We start from the raw sequence: 16,705 nt of genomic DNA, 5'->3' as shown, positions 1-16,705 counted from the left end.
GCCCCTGTTCTTCCCATCCCAATACACCATCTCCCATGATCCAAGGGCTGGAGCACCTCTGCTATGAGGATAGGCTGAAGGAGCTGGGGGTGTTTAGCCTGCAGAAGAGAAGGCTCCAGGGGGACCTTAGAGCTGCCTGCCAGGACCTGAAGGGATCCTACAGGAAGGTTGCAGAGAGACTTTTCCTGAGGGTGTCTAGAGACAGGATAAGGGGGAATGGTTTGAAGCTGAGGCAGAGGAGGGTTAGAGTGGAGCTGAGGAAGAAATTTTTCAGTAGGAGGGTGGTGAGACTCTGGCACAGGTTGCCCAGAGACATTGTGGCTGCCTCCTGCCAAAGACCAGTTCAATCTATCAAAGGTTAAACTAAACTAACCTATGACAGACGAAGTCAGACCTCCTATCAAAGACCTGGGAGTGTTCAAGGCCAGGCTGGATGAGGCCTGGAGCAGCTGAATCTAGTTGAGAGGTGTCCCTGCCCCTGGCAAGGAGGTTGGAGTAGATGATCTCTGAAGTGCCTTCCAACCTAAGGCATTCTATATCACAAATCTTGCCAGAGCACCATCCCTCTGGGACACCTCCCATCTCTTTTTACTTAGCTCCTTTCTAGGGTCTAGCCTCCCTTGGAAGCAAGAGAGCATTTAGATGGTAAGGGAATCAGAGAGGACGACAGGCAATGGCTTCAAACTGGAGCAGAGCAGATTGAGATTGGGAGTCAGGAACAAGTTCTGCACTAGGAGGCTGCTGGAACACTGGAACAGGTTGCCCAGGGAGGTGGTTGAGGCCCCATCCCTGGAGATATTCAAGGCTCTGGGCAACCTGATCTGGTGGAGGATGTCCCTGCTGAGTGCAGGGGGTTGGACTGGATGAGCTTTGGAGCTCCCTTCCAACCCAGCCCATTCCATGATCCTGTGATTCTCCTTTAAATCCTTCAAAACCCACCCAGAAGAGGAGGCAGGAGGGCAGTCTGGGCAGCAGCCAGCACAAAGCCATACAATTTACAATCATCACCTAGGCAAGGAACTCCTCAAAGCCACCTCCATTCCTAAGCATGCTGCTTACAAGGGTGAGCACAACGACTTACAAGCATCTGGGTGAAGCTGGGCAATTAAATGGAATTAAACCAAAGAGGATTTTGCATTATTATGCAGCCAGACAGCAGGGCAGCTCTGAGGTTTCTTTCTTTCCTGCTCTCCCTTATAAAATAACCATTTCTTTTTTAATTGAGTTTTATAATTGCACTTTATTATCCAAATCAATTAAAGGCTAGTAGAGAAATTGTGTTGGTGGAGGAGCAAGCCAGACAGAGCAGCAAGCCAGACAGAGGAGCACGGCAATCAGCTGTCTGCTGAAAGTGGCTGAAGGCAGCTCACCAGGCAGGGAATCCGGGGGCAGAGCTGAGCCTCAGAAATGAAACACAGAAGAGCAGCACAAGAACCAAGTGATGGCTAAGGTCACCCCTGCATGCCACTGAAGTGCCCTCAAGAGGTGGCTGTGGCTCAAGGCAGGACTCCTCAACTCTACTCAATTGGACCCTGGGATAGGACAAGGGGCAATGGATAGAAACTCCAGCACAGGAGGTTTCACCTCAACACAAGGAGGAACTTCTGCACTGGGAGGGTCCCAGAGCCCTGGAGCAGGCTGCCCAGAGAGGTTGTGGAGTCTCCTTCTCTGGAGCCTTTCCAGCCCTGTCTGGATGTGTTCCTGTGTGACCTGAGCTGGATTCTCTGGTCCTGCTCTGGCAGGGGGTTGCAGTTGATGATCTCCAGAGGTCCCTTCCAGCCCTAACATCCTGTGATCTGTGACCCCAGGCTGGTGTGGTCCTAGCCAAGGAGCCAAGCTCCACCTCACTGTAAGACACCTGAGCTGCACTGAGCTGCACAGAGGGAAAGCAGCCTCCAGGACACAGGGACTCAAGCATCCCACTCAGCAGCCTCTCCAGACACATCACCACATTCACCCTCCTACTAAGGGCCCTCTGTGAGCACCATGGAGGGACAGTCCATGTCCTGCCCATGGTCTGGAAACACCTCCCCTAGAGAACGGTTTGGATTGGAAGGGACCTTAAAGCTCATCCAACTCCAACCCCCTACCATGAGCAGGGACACCTCCCACCAGCACAGCTTGCTCAAGGCCTCATCCAGCCTGGCCTTCAGCACCTCCAGGGAGGGGACGCCCACGGCCTCCCTGAGGAATCACAGAATCATCTTGGTTTGGAAAGCCCCTTAAGAAATTGAGTGCAACAATACAGCTCTGCCAAGGCTGGTGCTAAAGCATGGTCCTGAGCACCACATCTCTGCTTCTTTTAGACATCTGCAGGGACTGGCATTTAGCCACCTAAACCCCAGTGTCTGAGAACCCTTTCAGTGAAGAAGTTGCTTCTAATGTCCAATCTAATCCTCCCCTGGTGCAGCTGGAGGCCATTTCCTCTCATCCTATCAGTTGCTACTAGAGAGAATAGAGTGACCCCCACCTTCCTTTCAGGGAGCTATAGAGAATGAGAAGGTCTCCCCTCAGCCTCCTTTTCTCCACACTAAACAGCCTTAGATCTCTCAGACACTCCTCAGAAGTTCTCCAGACCTTTCATCAGCTTTGTTGCCCTTCTCTGGACCTGCTCCAGGGAAACTTCAGTCAGAAGCAAACACCAGGTTTGGATTACCTATCAGTGCCCCCCCCAGGCCCTCTGAAACAGAGGTTTCCCTTAACAGGAGCCTCAGATGGGTTTTAAACCCCCTGTTCCACCAAGAGTGAAGCACTCCTGTGAGTCTCCATCCAAGGACCACAACAACACTCAGGCACCTGGGAAAGGCAATGCTGAAGGGTATCAAGAGAGCCATCAGGAGAGCCACCAAGAGAGCTACCAAAGCCTTTCAGGAACAGGAGACATTTTCTGTTCCCATACAGTAAGGAAACTCACTCTCCTCTCCCTCTCTTCTGATCAGCAGCAGCATTCCCAGCCTAAGATCCAGGGGCCAGAGGGATCATGTTTATTTATTCTGGATCAGAGTGAACTGTTGCAGTGGGTTCTCTGCTGCCTGTTTGTTTTGATTTCATCATCTTGGTGTCTCAGGAGCTGCTAAGTTATGGAGAATTTTCCTCAGTTATTTATGATGTTCCCTTTCCTCCACTTTTTCTCTCCCTACCCCATCCCCAACCCCCAAGCAGTCAGAAGCAGAGTGATGAGCTGATCAGTCTTGACAGCTTTCAGGGCTCCCAGAGATGTGCAATTAAACAAAGCCAGACCCATTAACAGGCCCACTCTGGACAACTGACCCCAGCCTTGTTCCAGGTAAAACAAAAGGATGTGCAAGAAGTCTGCAGCTCCAACCTGCCCTCCTGGCAGCCAAACACAGATCTGGATTGACTCCATGTGGGGAGTGCAGGGCTGACTTAAAACCAACCCATCACAACCCAAACCCCCCTCAGAGACGTCAGGGCTCCAGACCACAGCAATTCTGATTCCATTGTGAAATATTTAACATTTTATTGGGCTAACTGCTCCTGGCAAGCAAGGCAGCTCAGGGCTAAAGCCAGGACAAAATGCAGCCTCCTGCAGTGTTATTTTCATTTAGCAATAAATGTTACTTTTTTTTTTTTCCCCCTCTGTAAAATCTTTTCTTCTAAGGCCAAACCAGTGGCACACCAGGAGGGAAGATGTCACAAGCCCTGCAGCTTGGGAGAGCTGAGTTAGGTGGATGCACCACAAGAGACCTCAGTGCAAACCTTCAGCAGGCTCTTTAGTCCCACATGAATAAATGTTGGGTTAGGGTTGTTCAGCCTGGAGAAGAGAAGGCTCCAGGGAGACCTTAAAGCAGCCTTCCAGTACCTGAAGGGGCTGTAGGGGAGCATCAGACTGGATTCCTTAAGGATGGAGGGACAGCCAGGGAACAAATCCAGGAGAATCCTCAACAGCCATTTCTGTCACAGCTTCTGTGGTGTTTATACCAAACATTCCTCCCAGCTTAGGGAAAAAAATCACATTCCTGTTCAGGTGAGGGAGAGAGGGGATCCTGCCCCTCTGCTCTGCTCTGGGGAGACCTCACCTGGAGTACAGAGCAGAGCTACAGGAGCCCCAGCACAAGGGAGACCTGGAGCTGATGGAGAGGGTCCAGAAGAGACCACAAAGATGATCAGAGGCTGGAGAACCTCTGCTGTGGGGCCAGGCTGGAAGAGTTGGGGCTGTTCAGGCTGGAGAAGAGAAGGCTCCAGGGAGACCTCAGAGCTGCATTTCAATATCTGCAGGGGACCTGCAGGCAGGCTGGGGAGGGACTGTTCAGAAGGGGCTGTGGGGATAGGACAAGGAGCAATGATTCATAGAATTGTTAGGGTTGGAGAGGACCTCAAGGCTCATCCAGTTCCAACTCCCCTGCCATGGGCAGGGACACCTCACACCACAGCAGGTTGCTCACAGCCACATCCAGCCTGGCTGCAAAACCCTCCAGGGATGAGGCTTCCACCACCTCCCTGGGCAACCTGTGCCAGTCTCTCACCACCCTCATGGGGAACAACTTCTTCCTAACAGCCAAGGGTTTGAACCTGGTTTCCAACCTGGTTGATTATGTGATTCTGTGAACCTGGAGCAGGGCAGAGTTAGGTTGGAGCTCAGGAGGAAGTTGTGCACAGTGAGGCTGGGGAGACACTGGAACAGGCTGCCCAAGGAGGTGCTTGAGGCTCCATCCCTGGAGCCATTGCAGCTCAGGCTGGATGTGTCCCTGGGCAGCCTGCTCTGGCTGGAGCTGTCCCTGCTGCCTGCAGGGGGGTTGGACAAGATTCCCTTGGAGGGTCCCTTCCAGCCTGATGCAAGCTGTGAAGCTGTGCCTGAGCTACAAAACCCTGAGTACAAAGACACAAGCAGTGGCTTCTTTGCAAGCCCTGCACTTTGCACCTGGCTGTGGCAGGAGTGGTTGGTTTCCTCTGCTCAAGACAAAGCTCTCCCAGGCTTTATACAGCAGAGTCCAGCAGCAGAGCCCTAAAAATCCCAGCTCCAGCCTGGCTCTCCTTGCCCAGGAGCCACAGACACATGTCAGCCTGCTCCCTTGGCAGGAAAAAACCTGCTGCCTACGGAATTATATCCTCCAAATTGTCCTAATGGGTTAGAAAATGAATTATTCAGGCCTCAGTGCATGGAGCTAGAATTGATCTTACAGGATGGTAAACAAAGCAATCCTGAACAGCCCAGGATAGGTGCATGCTGCTGGAGCAAATTATCCTGAAGCTGCAGCTACGTGCTGAAAACCCTGCTGGAGAAATTGCCTGCTTGCTCAGGGTAATGGTTGGGGGTGGCTGGGAGTGGGTTTTTTATTGGTTTGATTACATGGAAAATGCTTCTAATCGAGGCTCCTCATGTTGTATCTGAGGAGGATCAACTCATCATGCTTCCTCTGCTAGGGAAAAGAAAGAGTCATCCCTCTGATAGCAAACAGAATCCAAGAGGAAGGTTTGCTCTGTAGTTAAACCAGACTCTTGGCAGTGGTGCTCAGGGACAGGCCAAGGGCCACAAACTGGAACCCAGGAGGTTCCACTTGAGCAGGAGGAGAAAATTCTTTGGTGTGAGGGTGCTGGAGGCCTGGAGCAGGCTGCCCAGAGAGGTTGTGGAGTCTCCTTGTGTGGAGAGCTTCCAACCCCCCCTGGGCATTGTGCTGCTGGGCAAGCTGCTGTGGGTGCCCTGCTTTGGCAGGCAAGTTGGTCTGGATAAGCTCCAGAGATCCCTTCCAACCCTCATCATGGTAGGATTCTGTCACCATAAACTGAACTATAAACTAAACTCACTTGGAAGGGTTTTCTCCCTCAGCCTCCACCTATTTGAACTGGAAGAGCTTTCCAGTTTCACGTGCTATCCAGTTGCTCCTGTGTGAATATGCTTCCCCCTGTAACCATGGAGTAAGAGTATAAGGCAGAAAACCCAACATCCAAGTATTAGCAGCAGTGATGTGAACCCTAGCCAGCACATGTTCTGGTGGTGTAAGGCATACTGCAATTACTGCTCCTTCCAGCCAGGCACACAGAGGGAACTGGGCTTGTTTAGCCTGCAGAAGAGAAGGCTGAGGGGAGACCTCATTGCTCTCTGCAGCTCCCTGGAAGGAGGTTGGAGCCACAGAATCACAGAATCAGTCAGGGTTGGAAGGGACCTCAAGGATCAGCCAGTTCCAACCCCCCTGCCATGGCCAGGGACACCTCACACTGGATCAGGCTGCCCAGAGCCTCATCCAGCCTGGCTGCAAACACCTCCAGGGATGGGGCCTCAACCACCTCCCTGGACAACCCATTCCATGCTCTCACCACTCTCATGGGGAAGAACTTCTTCCTCATGGCCAGTCTGGGGCCAGGTGGAGGTTGGTCTCCTCTCCCTTGTAATAAGTGACAGAATGAGAGGAAATGGTCTGGAGTTGACCCAGGGGAGGTTTAGGTTGGATTTTAGAAGAAACTTCTTCCCTGAAAGGGTTCTCAAAGCCTGGCACAGGCTGCCCAGGGAGGTGGTTGAGTCCCCAATCCCTGGAGGTATTGAAAAAAGGCAGAGATGTGGTGCTGAGGGCCATGGTTTAGCACCAGATTTGAGGATGATCTCGAGGGTCTTTTCCAGCCAAAGCCATTCTAAGCTTCCCCACCCCAGCAGCATCACCTCAGCAGAGCACAAGCTACATTTCTTTCACCAGCCAGGAGGTTTGAAATTCAACCAACAGGAGATGGTGCAGGGGAATTGAACAAATAAAGGGTGGTATAAAAGTTCATCCCTTTGGGCCTCTGATTTTAATATGTTAGCTGGAGTAGGAAATGGGAAACATTTCCACCCTTAGCTTCTTGAGGCTCGAGAGCTCTGCAGTGCAGAGCTGAAGGGTATGCACAAACCTCCTCCAAAATGGCCAGGAGCTGAACTGTGCTCTTCAGCAACAGCTTAGGAAGAACAAGGAAAAAACACCTGAAATAAGATCAGCTGGTGGGGCTGATGCTCCTGGGAGAGCAGAGACTGGCACAGCACCAGTCCATGAACACCGTGCTGAAAGGTGAAGAGAGGATCATTACTCATTTTCCTTGAGATAACAAAAAAAAGGGCTAGGGGTTATTAGGGCTGCAGATGGAAAGGCAATAAAAGCAGGTGCTCTTCCCACCACCATTTGATTCAATTCTGCAATTCAATGCCCTAGAGTTCTGTGGCTCTCAAACACAAGCAGGTTCAAAACTGGATTGCACAAACCAAGGGAACCCAGCACATCCAAACTGCCATTTGCAGGGGAAGACCTTAAACCACTAATTGAAGCAGTGGGTAAAAAATGGCCAGAGGTAGCTCCCCCTTTGTCTTGTATCCTCTCTAAGCATCCCTGGGTGACCATGACCAAAAATAGGATACTTAGCAAGCTAGCACTTGCACAACATTCTGGGCATTTGCACCTTGTTCTTACTTCAGCCCCTTCCCCTCCCTGGGTTTGATGTTCACCTACAGTTTGAATGAGAGCACTTCTGCTTGCTTGCTTTGCCTGGCAGCAGTCTGCTTGCACAGGCAGGGTTACAGAAAAGCCCTTTCAGATCATCCAGTCCAACCAGTCTCTAACTCTGCCAAGGGCTGGTGCTAAATCATGGCCCTCAGCACCACATCTCTGCCTCTTTGGGATGGGGACTCAACCACTTCAGTCTTTGAGAACCCTTTCAGGGAAGAAATTTCTTCTCATACCCAACAAAACCTCCCCTGGTGCAACCTGAAACCACTTCCTCTTGTCCTATCACTTATTACTAGGGCCAAGAGACAGACAGACAACAATAAAGCAGTTAAGTCCCTGTTTATCCTAGTCTCTGCATTTTTGGGTGTTATCACTGAAATCAGAGCTTATTTCAACTCAAAATTTAGAAATCTGTTCAAATTTGTCAAATTGAGAAACAAATTTATAATTTCTTTCTCTCTCTTGGCTCAACTAGACCTAGCAAAGCTGTGTTTTCCAGGGGGCATACAGATCCTGTCCTGCCCAGGGTAGGGGTTGAATCATGATCCCTCAGTCCTGATCCCTCAGTCATGATTCAACCCCTGCCCTGGTAGAGCACTGCCCTGAGAGGAGAGGCTGAGAGCCTTGGGGCTGTTCAGTCTGGAGAAGAGAAGACTGAGAGGGGATTTAATAAATGTCAAAACTATCTGGGGGCTGGGGATCAAGAGGGAGGGGACAGGCTCTGCTCAGTTGTGCCCTGTGACAGGACAAGGAGCAATGGATGGAAACTCCAGCACAGGAGGTTCCACCTCAACATGAGGAGGAACTTCTGCACTGTGAGGGTCCCAGAGCCCTGGAGCAGGCTGCCCAGAGAGGTTGTGGAGTTTCCTTCTCTGCAGCCTTCCCAGCCCTGTCTGGATGTGTTCCTGTGTGACCTGTGCTGGGTTCTCTGGTCCTGCTCTGGCAGGGGGATTGGACTCCATGATTTCCTGAGGCCCCTTCCAACCCCTGACATCCTCTGAGCCTGTGATCCCTGGAGGGATTGGAGAACTGTGCAGATGTGGTTTAGTGCTGGACCTGGCAGTGCTGGGTTGATGTTTGGACTCAATGGGCTTAAAGGTCTTTCCCAAGCTAAACAACTCTGATTCCATGCTTCTATCCAGGCTCTTCCCTCTAGCCTTAGCAAACCTGGAGTAAGACCCTGCTAACCCTTACACAGCCAATCCACCAGATCTGCTGCAGTTGGACACAGAACAGTGGCAGGGAGATTCCAGAACTTCTGCCCACAGGTGGCCACTTCTGCCCTTGTGTTGGTGCCATCAGCAGCTCACCTCAGCAACACCACAGTGCTCATGCAGTGCATGAAATGATCTAACTGCAGTTCTGAAGCTCCACCTCAGCTCTCTGCACACACCTGCCTCCTACTCCTGCACAGTGCTGCCTCCTGCTCTGGCAGCCATGGCCCAGGGGTTCAGTGCTGCCTGTGGGATTTGGGCAGCTGCCAGCTGTCATCACTCCAGAGCACTCGAGCTGTCTCAAAATCTGCATCAGAGAATCAATGAGAACTGGGCTCATGGATCCTCCAGATGATTGCAAACGTCTCCCTGATGTCCCACTCTTACTTCTAAGCAGTCTCTTAAAGCTGGGCTGAATGCAAGCACCTCTAGTGTGAGGTGTCCCTGCCCATGGCAGGGGGGTTGGAATTAGGTAATACTTGTGGTCCCTTCCAACCCTGACTAATTCTATCTTTCCACCCCACACTCCATCCCCAGTAAAGCTTTAGCACCTTGATTGCCAGCCTACCTGACTCAGCACACCTCCTGAAGGAGCATTAACAAGGGCAGGAGAGTCTCCAATCTATCTAGTCTTGGGATAAACCTCAAAAGTATGTTCAGGCTTGGGATTTCAAACAGCTGGGCACAGCATGGAGGAGGCACAGAAGGGGAAAAAAGATACAGGAAAGTTCAACAAGTGCCAGGACCTCCACCTGAGTTACAATAACTCCATGGCAAGCTACAGACTTGGGGATGTGTGGTTGGAAAGCTGCAGCTTGGAGAGAGACCTGGGGGTGTTAGTTGGCAATTGACTGAATATGAGCCAGCAGTGCCCAGGGAGCCAAGAAAGCCAAAGGCATCCTGGCTTGGGTCAGAAACAGGGTGGGCAGCAGGGCCAGGAAGGGGATCATCCCCCTGTGCTCAGCTCTGGGGAGGCCACACCTTGAGTGTTGTGTTCAGGAAGGACATTGAGGGGCTGGAGCCTGTCCAGAGAAGGGCAGGGAGGCTGTCAGCAGTATCTCTGTGAGAGAGCACAAAGCATTTGCCACATCCAGCTCCTCAGCTCTGTGAAACTTGCTGCTTGGCCTTGCCATCCCATATTCTGAGACATTGAATTGTTTGGGTTGGAAGAGCCCTCTGAGATCATCCAGTCCAACACTACCATGGCCACTAAACCCGGTCCCCAAGTGCCATGGCCACACATTTCTTGAACACCTCCAGGCATGGGGACTCCACCACCTCCCTGGGCAGCCTCTGCCAATCTCTGACCACTCTTGCAGCAAGAGCATTTTTCCTCCTCTCCAACCTAACCCTCCCCTGGCACAATTCCAGGTCAGTTCCTCTCCCTCTATCACCTGAGACTAGGGAGAAGAGCCCAACCCCCACCTGGCTCCAACCTCCTTTCAGGGAGGTCTCCCCTCAGCCTCCTTCTCTCCAGGCTCAACACCCCCACCTCCCTCAGCTGCTCCTCCCCAGCCCTGTTCTCCAGATCCTTCCCCAGCTTTGTTGCCCTTCTCTGGACCTGTTCCAGCTCCTCAGTGTCCTTCTGGGAGTGAGGGACCCAAAACTGAACCCAGCACTCAAGCTGTGGCCTCACCAGTGCCCACCACAGGGGCACAATCCCTGCCCTGCTCCTGCTGCCCACACCATTGCTGCTCCAGGCCAGGCTGCTGGTGCCCTTCTTGCCCACATGGGCACCCCTTGGCTCATCCTCAGCTACTGTCAACCAGCACCCCCAGGTCCTTTTCTGCTGGGCAGTTTCCAGCCACTCTGCCCCCAGCCTGGAGCCTTCCTGGGGTTGTTGTGACCAAAGTGCAGGACCCAGCACTTGGCCTTGTTGAACCTCAGCCCATTGCCCTTGGCCCATCAATCCAGCCTGGCCAGATCCCCTTGCAGAGCCTTCCTACCCTCCAGCAGATCAAGACTGCTATTCAGGTTAGTGCCATCTGCAACCTGACTGAGACTTCCTCAATCCCCTTCTCCAGATCAGTGACAAAGATACCAAAGACAACTGGCCCCAGTGCTGAGCCCTGGGGCACCCCTGGTGACCAACCACCACCTCATTAAACTCCATTCCCCACTGCTTTGCTTTGCTTTGCTTAAGGATTAGTTCCAAACACAAACCTCCCACCTTGCAGTGGGACTGCTGCAGCAGCCCAAAGCCTCCGAGAGCTGCAGGCCCTGCTGCTGTCACCAGCCCTGTGCCCAGGAGGCAGGGCTGCAGCCTGCATGTCACCCAGGCTGTCTGCAGAGCTGCTGAACATGCTGTCTGCATGACAGGCAGGCAGCTGTGGCACCACACAGCTACCTGAAGGCTACAAGCCTCATTTGTGTTCTGCCTGCCAGTGTGACATCCTGCCAGTCATCCTCTCACTGCCCTCCAACTGCTCTGCACACCCTTGTCACAGGCTTGAAGCACACCTCAGCAGCTCATCTGATTGCTTCCCTGCAGACACTTCCCTCCTACAAACAGGCTTGGGCTGAGGATCACAGAATTGTCAGGGCTGGAAGGGACCTCAAGGCTCAGCCAGCTCCAACCCCCTGCCATGGGCAGGGACACCTCACACCACAGCAGGTTGCTCACAGCCACATCCAGCCTGGCTGCAAAAACCTCCAGGGATGAGGCTTCCACCACCTCCCTGGGCAACCTCTGCCAGTGTCTCACCACCCTCATGGGGAACAACTTCTTCCTAACAGCCAGTCTCAATCTCCCCACTTCTACTTTTGCTCCATTCTCCCCACTCCTATCACTTCCTGACAGCCTCAAAAGTCCCTCCCCAGCTTTCTTGGAGCCCCCTTCAGATCCTGCAAGGCCACCAGAAGGTCTCCTGGGAGCCTTCTCCTCTCCACACTGCACAACCCCAACTCTCTCAGGCTGTCTCCAGAGCAGAGCAGCTCCAGCCCTCTGCTCATCCTCATGGCCCTTCTCTGGACACCTTCCAGCACCTCCAGCTCCTTCCTGGAACAGAGGCTCCAGAACTGGACACAGAGCTCCAGGTGTGGTCTGAGCAGAGTGGAGCAGAGGGGGAGAATCACCTTTGACACTTCTCCTGCTGCAGCCCAGGCTCTGCTTGGCTCTCTGGGCTGCAAGTGCTCACTGCTGGCTCCTGGGGAGCTTCTCATCCCCCAGCACCCCCAAGTCCCTTTCTTCAGGACTGCTTTCCAGCCAGTCCCAGCCCACCCACTTCCACCCACTGCATTTGCCTGATGAATACCAAGAGTGTTCTTAATCAATCCTTGTGGTAGTTTCAGGCTATGGCTTTCAATTTTTTCCACAGATCTTGAACAGAAAGTAATAAAACGGTAAATAAATCACTACTGGGTGTAAAAAGGAAAATAATGATAGTTCTAACCAATCCCAGTGGAGAGAGATCTACCATAAGATTTAGCTCCCAAAACGATCTCTCACTCTTCTTGCTTCCTCAAGCTGGGAGTTACTAACTCTGTGCTTCTGCCTGACCTTGGCTGCAGTGTTGTGACTGCTATTAACTTCTCTGCTTCTGTCTCTTGTCCCTTGTGTACAGGAAGGGTAGGGGAGGAGGCAGGGAAGGGAGAAGCTGTTGCAGCTTCCCCTGGTCTTTGGCCAGGGGGGTGCTTGGGCTGTTCATTAATTGTAAATCCCTGTAGATCTTGTATATTTTGTACATATTGATTGCACTCCAATCTAGATTGCAGTTTTGCTTGTAAATGCAGCTTTCATTTGCTTCCAGCTGAGCTGGTCTGGCAAGTTCAATGTTGGGGGAGAAATTTTCAACCCACCACAATCCCATAAAGGCTACAAACAGGACCCTGGGTCTCTGTGTGGCCAAAGACACACCACAAGGGTGCTCCTTTTCATAGTGCTATGGTGGAAACATGGAATCATAAAATCATTAGGAACAGACCTCCAGGATCACTAAGCCCAATCAGTAAACTTGCAAACAAGTCCAACACACAAAATGCTGCTTCTCCAGCTAGCCTAGTGAGGACTGGACCCAGTTTTGGGCTCCCCAGCTCAAGGGATCTACTGGAGAGAGTCTAATGAAGCTATGAGGATGATTGGGAGACTGGAACATCTCTCCTGTGAGGATGGACTGAGAGCCCTGGGGCTGTTTAGACTGGCCAAGAGAAGGCTCAGAGAAGATCTGATCAATGTCTATAAATACCTGAGGGGTGGGTGTCAGGATGAAGACTCTTTGCAGTAGTGTCCAGCAACAGGACAAGGAACAACAGGCACAAGCTGGCACCCAGGAGGTTGCACCTCAATAGGAGGAGAAGCTTCTTTGGTGTGAGGCTGCTGGAGCCCTGGAGCAGGCTTCCCAGGGAGGTTGTGGAGTCTCTTCCTCTGGAGACATTCAAAACCTGCCTGGGTGTGTTGCTGTGAGGCCTGCCCTGGGTGATCCTGCTTTGGCAGGGTGGACTCAATCATCTCTAGATGTCCCTTGAACCCCTACCATTCTGTGATTCTGTGACTGAGCCTCAAGAGCTGAAGCCTCAAGCAATTCTCTATTCTCCCCCAGTTGAGTTCCATCACTACACTTCAGTCTCAAACAACTGAAGTAAGTCTGGGGGTAACTGAAGACATCAAAAGACAGAAGGGGATGCTGACAGCCTGCTAATGGCAGAGTAAAGCCTCAATCAGCTAACCCCTGCTGGTTTATTAGCAGAGTTCTCCTGCCTCCTGCTCCCTCCCCATCACAGTTATCTATCAACTCCAGTTACAAAAGCACAGAAGTACAACATTTCTGAGCTAATGCAGCCAAGCTGAAAGTGATGGCTTGCTTTCACAGCTTCAAAAGCCAATGGGACATTGAAGGTGTGCTCAATCCCTCCCCCTTTCCCCAGCAAAGCACTCCAAGCATGTGCTGAATGGGGTCCTGGGGGCCATTCAGAAGAGCATGGCCAGCAGATCCAGGGAGGGTCTCCTTCCCCTCTACTCTGCCCTGCTGAGACCTCACCTGGAATACTGCACCCAGTTCTGGGCTCCCCAGTTCAAGAGGGGCAGGGATCTGCTGGGGAGAGTTCAACAGAGGGCTAGGAGGATGCTGAAGGGACTGGAGACTGCCTGGGAAGGAGAGACTGAGAGCGCTGGGGCTGGTTAGTGTGGAGAGAAGACTGAGAGGGGACCTGATCAATATCTACAAATATCTGAGAGCTGGGGGTCAAGAGGGAGAGGACAGCCTCTGCCCTGAGATAGGCCAAGGGGCAATGGATATCAACTCCAGCACAGGAGGTTCCATCTCAACAGGAGGAGAAACTTCTTCACTGGGAGGGTCCCAGAGCCCTGGAGCAGGCTGCCCAGAGAGGTTGTGGAGTCTTCTCTGGAGCCTTTCCAGCCCTGTCTGGATGTGTTCCTGTGTGACCTGTGCTGGATTCTGTGGTCCTGCTCTGGCAGGGGGGGTTGGATTTGATGATCTCCAGAGGTTCCTTCTAACCCCTAACATCATTTGAGCTGATGTATAAAATCACTTCAGCTTATGCCCAGCAACAAAAGTGAGGCTCCAGTGCTTCTTCCCTTGGAGTTTTGATGCTGTCTGCTTCGAGATTGTATTTCTGCACTTAAGTTGTGCCTGGTGGTAGATGTTGCTCTGGGTTGATTTGGAAGGATCTCCAGCAGTCGCTTCCAACCCTGACACCCCCTGATCCTGTGACCTGCCACTGACTGCAATCAGTCACTGCTGCAGTGCCCTCAGTTGCCCCACACTGCAGAGTCATCTGGCTGAGGATGCAATGGACCAGGCTGAGGATGCCCTGCCAAGGCAGCAGTGCTGATTAATAAAAGATTAAACATGATCACAGAGTGCTCAAAAATGATGATTATCAGTGTCATGAGCACCTCCCTTGGAAACCTGCTGAAATGCTCATTGCCATGAAGGACTCTGAGTGAGGGGTGGAGCTAATGACAGCCCACAGAGAGGCAGAGCAAATGCAGGAGTGAGGAGAGGGAAAGGGATGAATACCTGAGAACAAAACCAGAATAGCTCTTCTCAGGTTCTGCTTTTAACTGCTGCCAAACTGAAAGCCTTTCCATCTGCCCCTCAAACGTAATTTCTGAATCCACCTGGGACCACTGCAACACAACTGAGACATCTGGAATGAGGAACAGGGGTGTGAGGCTGGAATCAGAATCACTGAAGGGAGAGATATCTACCATAAGATTTAGCTCCCAAAACAATCTTTCACTCTCCTGTTGGAAGGGCCCTCTGGAGATCATTGAGTCCAACCTCCATGCCAAAGCAGGGTCTCCTAGGGCAGGTCACACAGGAATGCATCCAAGAGGGTTTTGAAGATCTCCAGAGAAGGAGACTCCACAACCCCTCTGGGCAGCCTGCTCCAGGGCTCCAGCACCCTCACAGTAAAAGATTTTTCTCATGTTGAGATGGAAGTTCCTGTGATTGAGGGTATGTCCACTGCCCCTCCTCTCCTATGTCTGGGTGCCACTGAAAAGAGACCAGCTCCATTCTCCTGACAGCCACCCTTCAGATATTTGCAGACATGGGTAAGGTCCTCTCTCAGCCTTCTCCTCCAGACTAAGGAGCCCCAGGTCAGCCTTTTTTTGTAAGAGAGATGCTGCAGTCCCTTCACCATCATCCTTCTAGCCCTCCATTGAACCCTCTCCAGTAATTCCCCATCCCTCTTGAACTCTTAGGAATCCCCAAACCAGACACAACATTCCAGATGTTGTTAAACTAGGGCTGAGTAGAGGGGGAGGAGAACATCTCTCGACCTGCTGCCCATGCTCCTCTTAGTGCTCCCTCAGAATCCACTGCATGAAGCTAAACCTTCTGGTAGAAGCAGCAGAAATGGAAGCAGAGTGGGTGTGCTCTGGAGTCCCTGTCTTGTCCCATCCATAAAAATCACACACAACATGGAAAATGCCTTTGGAGCACAAACCAGATCTGGAGCTCTAGAGGCCATCTCAGTCACACACAGCACCCAACATTGCAAACAACAGAAGCAGACAGAGTGGTGAGGTTTGGCCTTCCACACAACACAAACTCTCATTTCTGCACAGAGGTTGTCCACAGAGCCTTTATCACCAAACCACCTGGTGAGGTGCTGAGAGAAACTGAGGGTAACAAGCATCAACTAATGGCTCTGCTGTTGAAAGGATGGAGTTCAAAACTTTGGGGCTGAAGAAGCTTAGAATGAACTGGTGTGAGACCAGGAAAACAGGAATGGAAGGCTTGAGACTAAAAGGCCTTAAGACTAGAGGACAGAATGAGCTCAAGGGTTAAAAACAATCAGAAACAGGACACAGGAATTAAAGAGCAGTATCTAAAGACAGTAAAATTCAGTCTGCCTTTGCAGCTGGTGCCTCATGCTGGTGTCTTGACATAAACCAGAGGCAGATCTGGACATGCATCAAATCATTCAGGTGCCCCTTCTAGTATTCAGATGCCCACAGCTTACAAACTCCACACCTCCAGGAGGAGAATTTGGATGTAGATGTCAGATGCCCTTAATGTAATGACTTAGGCAACGGATGGAGCATGAGCAGAGTGATTTATAGGACATAAAATGATGTAACTAATCATACGTAAATGTAATATAATATATAAACTGCTGCTGTGATTTATCACCCAGCACTGCAATCAGGCAGACAGCCTGACTCTTGTGTGTCAGTTGGCTTTGCACACTGGGATCCTTTTCTGGGGGTTATAACCACAGAGGCCACAGCTCAGGTCCTTGGTTTACCACTGAGTTCTTCCCCTAGATAAAGTCCAGCTTATTTGGGGTCATTAATGACAATGAGGGCAAGAAGTATGCCCAGCAGGATGAGACAGGAGATTCTCCCCCTCTGCTCTGGTCCTGTGAGACCCCACCTGCAGTGCTGTGTCCAGTTCTGCTGCCCCCAGCACAAGATGGATATAAAACTATTGGAGCAGGTCCAGAGTGGGCCACAAAGATGATCAGAGGGCTGGAAAACCTCCCCTATGGGGCCAGGCTGGGAAGGTTGGGGCTGTTCAGCCTGGAGAAGAGAAGAGAAGAGAAGGCTCCAGGGAAACCTTAGAGCAGCCTTGCAGGACCTGAAGGGGCTCC

The 16,705-nt window shown here is 51.7% G+C and overlaps 1 protein-coding gene across 1 annotated transcript in view; it reads right to left on the bottom strand.

Annotated features, from left to right (window-relative positions):
• The window catches only part of TSPAN4 (tetraspanin 4), a 246,559-nt gene that overhangs the window by 78,086 nt on the left and 151,768 nt on the right, over nucleotides 1-16,705 (bottom strand). The window lies entirely within an intron of this gene.

Source organism: Indicator indicator, chromosome 21 (assembly GCF_027791375.1).
Source record: "Indicator indicator isolate 239-I01 chromosome 21, UM_Iind_1.1, whole genome shotgun sequence".
Taxonomy (NCBI): domain Eukaryota; kingdom Metazoa; phylum Chordata; class Aves; order Piciformes; family Indicatoridae; genus Indicator; species Indicator indicator.
The sequence above is the reverse complement of the archived record's forward strand: the minus strand, read 5'-3'. Positions and strand labels throughout refer to the sequence as shown.